This window comes from Pinus tabuliformis, chromosome 6 (assembly GCF_031772625.1).
Source record: "Pinus tabuliformis cultivar Carrire ecotype Pingquan chromosome 6, CPIR1, whole genome shotgun sequence".
NCBI lineage: Eukaryota > Viridiplantae > Streptophyta > Pinopsida > Pinales > Pinaceae > Pinus > Pinus tabuliformis.
This window is the reverse complement of record NC_142292.1, coordinates 208,150,517-208,156,516: the sequence shown is the minus strand read 5'-3', so window position 1 is coordinate 208,156,516 and position 6,000 is coordinate 208,150,517. Positions and strand designations below refer to the sequence as shown.

The 6,000-nt window shown below is 38.1% G+C and overlaps 1 pseudogene; it reads right to left on the bottom strand.

Moving 5' to 3' along the window:
* Positions 1-511: 511 nt before the first annotated feature.
* Positions 512-6,000, bottom strand: part of LOC149258179 (15-cis-zeta-carotene isomerase, chloroplastic-like) — a 67,443-nt pseudogene continuing 61,954 nt past the window's right edge.

The following is a 6,000-nucleotide window of genomic DNA, read 5'->3' as shown; positions in this document are numbered from 1 at the left end:
GTTCCAGTGAAGAAAAGAGTTTTGTGTGGTTGACCCATATTCATGGCTTTGTCGATGATCAAAAATCAAGTTGGTGATGGAAAGTTTGGAGAAGGGTTTTGTGTGATTGACACATAACTATGGGGTTGTGGGTGACCCATAACCAAGTGTCGTTGAAGATAAGGGTTTTGTGTGGTTAACCCATAACCATGGGTTTATGGAAGAACCATAACCCAATGATTATAATGTGCCTAAATCCAATGAATACAAGGGTTTTCTATGGTTAACCCATAACCGTGGGTTTGTGGATAACCCACAATGAACACAACAATGAAGTATAACATATATAATGTCTTATGTGCTTTATCACTTTGAAACATTCATACAAATCCAATCGAAGGCCTATTGATGGTTTTTCCAAAAGAAAGACCAAATGCATTCCTGATAGAAATCCTGATACTTCGAGGTAGATATGAGACAATCAAGGTAGTCAACAATGGCTTCCTGTATCAATGGATGGGTAGTATAAGCACTAAAATTCAACATAAGTATAGCCATGTTTAGGACTCTGAAAAGGAATAATGTAATGGACTCTAACAAATTCCTTGTAGTAATCATTTGGTAATTTTTGGCATCCATCAAGTATGGTAGCAAATGGAATAGGAATATTGCTAGTACATTTTTTCATGACCTCAAATGTTTTCTCCTAGTGTGCAACCATTTACCTATATCTATTCGAAAAATGTGATGATAAATCAGAGTGATTGATTTTGTTAACATCATGGAGTTTCCTATCCAAATGATATGTGAAATACACCGAATAAGCAACCCGAACATATAAGGATGACTTGAAATGCTAATAAATCTAGTTTCCCATGAATATATATTAGGTTGATCCAGTCTTGCACCCTCCAACAAATTAAATGTTAAGAGACAAAGAAAAATGATGGATATAAAAGAAAAAATACAAACAAGTTGGTGTACCCAAGGGACAATTTGGAATGTAGAGAGATAAAGAAAAAAAGAGGGATATAAAAGACAAAAACCACACAAGTTGGTGTATCCTAGGGACACTTTGGACTTGAAATAATTTCACCGCATTGCATATGTGATTGATAAAATAAACCACTGTAGTGGCTACTGGAGGAAGTGACACTCCCCTTGGCTACAAAAAAATGTTGTTGTAATTTCATTTCCCACAAATTCGAATCCACGTTGCACAGTGCTATAAGATTTGCTCAACCCCACCATCAAAGATATTGTTTGCTTGCCTAGGATCAATCATGGTCCCCAAACTTGAAATCAGGAAATGGCACAAAATATCCATTATATTATGGCAACGAGATGGTCTTTAGGTGGCCTTGACTATATTTTATTCCCTCAAATCCACTAAAGCACAGTAAGTTCATTGAAATCCAAAGCGGAATCCATCTCAAACAACCTTCCCATTGAGCACACAATGGGTGGGAGAAGCATATATAATTGGTTAACATCATCGTCTCATGCGAAGGCATCCATATTACCATCAGTGGAGTTAATCATTCCTTTCATCCTTTTGGAGAAAGACTATCATCCATTATTTGGACTAGGTTACTGTTATCAAACTCACAGAATTGTTAAATTTTTGACAAAATTACTATTATGTTTATCACAACTATCTAGTTCTTCTTCAATGGCTGCAAATTGACCCCTTTGCAAATATGAGATTGAAATGGACTCAAACCTTGGTTTCCATGGAGTTTTAACCTTCTCTATACCACTGATCTGAGAGGCTTGAAAGTCGAGTGAGGGGAGAAAATGTAACAACCCTGGTGAAAATTCCATGTAATAAAGGTTAATAAAGGCAAAATAATAACTACAGAGTATGGGACACTTATTCCAAGTTGAATGTTGGGAAAAAATTCCTAGTGTGGGTGTTCATTTGGCTTATTATGGCTAAGGAAATTGGCAAAGGCAATGGCTAAGGCATTTGGAAAGTAAAAGTGGCATTAATTAGCATTTTATTTATGCCAAAATAATAAAGGTTAGGAGAAAAGAAAGGGGAAAAGTCACAGGTTTCATGTGAGGAAGAAAATGAAGGAAAATAATGGAAAATGAAGAAAATAGAGGCCTAATTAATAAAAAGGCTTATGAGGATTAGTTGGTACCTTTTTGTCAGTGTTACCTTTTGTCAGTTCAATTTTGGAGCTCTCTCTCTATTCTCTCTCTCTCGCACTCTTGGACACTTAGAGTTTTCTTGGAGCATTTCAACATTGGATCAAGAAAGGCAAAGGAGGAAAAGAGGAAGCAGAGATCAAGCAAGGAAGAGCAGGATCAAGCAACTATAGCAGTATTTTTTGTTGGTATTAATTTGCATGTGTTGTTTCCTTGCTATATTTGGCATGCATGGTGTTTCATGTGTGTTCTTAGTTCTCTTTCTATCATTGGCATGGGTTTTTCCAGGTGTGACAATGTTTTTTAGCCTAGCCTTTCCATTTCCGGATAGCCATGGTGTGATGGGGTTCTCATGTTTTGGTTGAGTTGGATTGTTGGATGGATACAAAGCCAAGTGAGATGGATCTTTGAATAAAAGAATAGATGGCCTAGTAATCCTTGAACTAGAATGTGGGTTATAGTAAAGACAGATTTTTTGTTGCCTTGGTGGGCCTAGGAATCCTCGACTGGTGAATGGTGGGATATATGGTAAATCCTAGAGTTGGATGCTCTCCATGAAGCCTAGTAATCTCAGGATAGGATATGTGGTAAATCCTAGAGAGTGGAGTCTTGGTTAGGGCCTAGTGATCTAGTGTGGATTGCGGTAAATCCTAGAGACTAGGAGATAGGACAATTCCTCACGGTGTAGGTGGTGAAATCTGGTGGCATCCATGCTTGTTTTGGCCTAGTGATCTAGTGGAGATCATGGTAAAGCATGTTATTGCATGTTTATTATTTTGGCCTAGTGATCCATAGTGAATTGCGGTAAATATTGGTTTCTATTTATGAGGTGAGGTGGTTTAGCCTCCGGATTCTCTGGTCAGTTATTTTGGTTTGAGTGCCACATTCATGCTTGGAATATGGGACGGAAGTGATTGGCTAAAGAGAGATTTGGCTCAGCCAATCTACGGTTGGGTGGAACGTGGTAGTCCCATACCGGGTTGGCTTTTTCATTCATTAATAAGAGGTTCTTTCCTTGGTATCTTATGTGTAAATGTACTTTTTTATATGTGGATTATATGGCTAATGTATCCTTGATATTTCTGTTGTTATTATGCTGGTTATAAGCATGCATTATGATGGTGATGATGTATGGATCTCCTCATGTTTTGATTTGTAAATGAATGAACAATATGTCTATGACCTAATAGATGATAACGCAACTAATGATATAAGGGAAAAATGTTTCTTAGTGATTCTCACATAAGTATGAGACCCCTATGCTCATATCTGTTGTTTATACCTATAGATTACATAGTTGTGACATGTTTGATGAAATTCCTATCATGGCTAGTAGGGGTCATCAATCTCCAAGTGGAATCAAGAACTATCAGAGAGAGGACACTAATCAAAATCCCAGAAATTGACTCACCCCCCTGCAATCATCTATATATGGATCCCTCATCCAAGAGATCCAGAAGGCTGGAATTTTGTATCTTGTAAGGAAGTGATGTTGGTTTTTTGGTGGAATATCATAATGTTGGGTGATCTAAGCTTTTCATGAGGTGAAGCAGGGCTTTCATGCTGGGAGGATGACGCTAGGTCAGAACAATTGGTTGTAATCCTCTTTGCTATTCTTGATATTAATAAAGCTATTCAAGTTTTCCTCTGCATTCTTGTATGTTTGATGATATATGCATTTGTGTGGTTAATATATATTTGGTCCTATATTGTTTATGATTGTAGATCTCTGTTCTTCGATAGTATTATGCTGCTTTGATTCCACAGGTGCTCTTTGAAGCTGGGTAGACGAAGGCAAAGTGGCAAAGATCTGTCAGAAGGGAGAGGAACCAAGCAAGGAACTAAGCGCAAGACTGGGGTTGGTGTCCTTTGTTCCCCTCTTATCTACTTCTCATAAAGGAAAGCGAAAGTAGTTTTAGTTTGTTTGTTTCTAAGATAGCTACCAGTCTTAGTGGGACTAGCAGCTCCGACTGGACACTAGATTTCCCGATAACACAATGGCAACTCTGCTAGGGGGCGAATAGATTATTTGCTTGTCTATATTTGTTTGTTTTATAAACTTACAGACGGAGCCTGAAGTCAAGCTAGCTAGTCTTCGAACTGCATTTGCTATGCAAGTGCAAAGTAGATCAATGCTGCTTCAGTCTATCTCCAGGTTTTGTTTATAAACTGAACGATTGATTTTCAAACATTCTAATTGCCCTGGTGGTGGCTCTAGTAACCTCATTAGATCAACCCCTGTGATTTATATTTACTGAACATCATTAGCTCGGCCTAAATCCTTGAACTGAGCCGCAAACTGTGACTCGGAACCCAGTTGAAGTCTCGTCCTTGGACCATTGCACTTTCTCCTCTTGGGAATCAGGATGCATCGCACCTCCCGTGTGCAGTAGGTGCACTGCATCGCACTTTCCCTGTGTGCAGGTGCGCTGATTAGACAAGACCTCTTCTGCCCTCAGATTTTGGTTTTTGTGTTCACTCTCTTCAGCTTTATTCAGGAGTTTTGTTGTCTGCGATCAGTATACCACTGTAGAAACTCCCTTCTTTTGCATGATTCCGCCTCCATAGTACAAAGAATTATGAATGTTTTTATGTATTGTGTGCCATTTACAGTTCTCTTTTACAAAAAGTAGCATAATCAAACTGTCATATTTTGATTTGAAAGTGTCGCAAGTGTCATTTTCAGTCAAAGAAAAGAATTCTATTTTTCTTGATGGTCAATTATACAGTTACTCTTGTATTTGATTTGAATTAGTAGCTTTTCAAGTGTCGAAAGTAGTTTTCAATTCAAAATATCAAAGTGTCAGCATTATCTTCCTTTCGTTTTTGAAGAGAAATTTGTTAGTACTGTCGCTTTGAAAAGATAATTCAGAATTGAACTTAGCATTCTTCTTATCATTCACACATTAAGAAAGATGAAAACAAATACATGCATGTGCATTTTCATTTAGACTACTTGTTGGTTTGATTTAGCACAGTGCATCTAGTGTGTGCTCTCTTCTCTATGTTGAAAGAATATCATCTCTCTTTATTTAGTAGCTAGGATTTTCATTGCAAAAAGAAGATTAAACGATTGTTTATCATCGTAGATTGCATTTTAGGAATTGTATATCTACATCACGTGGTGAACCTGAAAGGAAAATTTCTTAAGAAAGATCAAATATAAAATAAATTTAATGAACCTAAAAACGCTTTGGAACCTAACGCACAACATCTAGAAGTCTAGGCTAGAGACGTATTCTAGCGTCGTAAAGCCCGGTAACTGTCGCTTTCACTGTTGGTTGGGTGATTCCTCCTCTTTGAGACGACAAGTGCCAGCACGGACTCATGCTCCCACGTACCGTCGAGTATATATTGGGAGACCACAATAGGCTATATCCTTTATCCATAGGAAGCCGTGTCTGCCGCCCTATCGATCACAATGCACTGAACACAGCATTCGGGAATAAAAAGTATTCTCCAGTTTTGCGATTGGTTTGGTAATCCCTCTGTCTAGATTTCCAGAGTAGTCTCTTTCATTCCTTTTCAGACTCCTTAAAGGAAAAGGTCCATCTGAGCACTTGTCACTTTAGGCTCATTAAAAATTGAAGGCGACTAGAGTCATCTTTTGTTTTTTCTCAACTCTTAAAAATTGAAAAAACAAGTTGTGTCAAAGCGTCTAAAATTTATTTTAATCGGAATAATATCACCATTCCCATGTTGGTCTTAGGTTGAGAAAAATGGAGTCCACCAACCAAGGATTTCCCCTTGGAGGAAATCCTAGTCCTTTCTCCTCTTGGGGAGATGTTGGTGCACCTCATATGGCCACATTGTCACTTCCAGGATTGACGATTGGCTTGCCAATATGGCTCTTCTCGACCTCCGTCG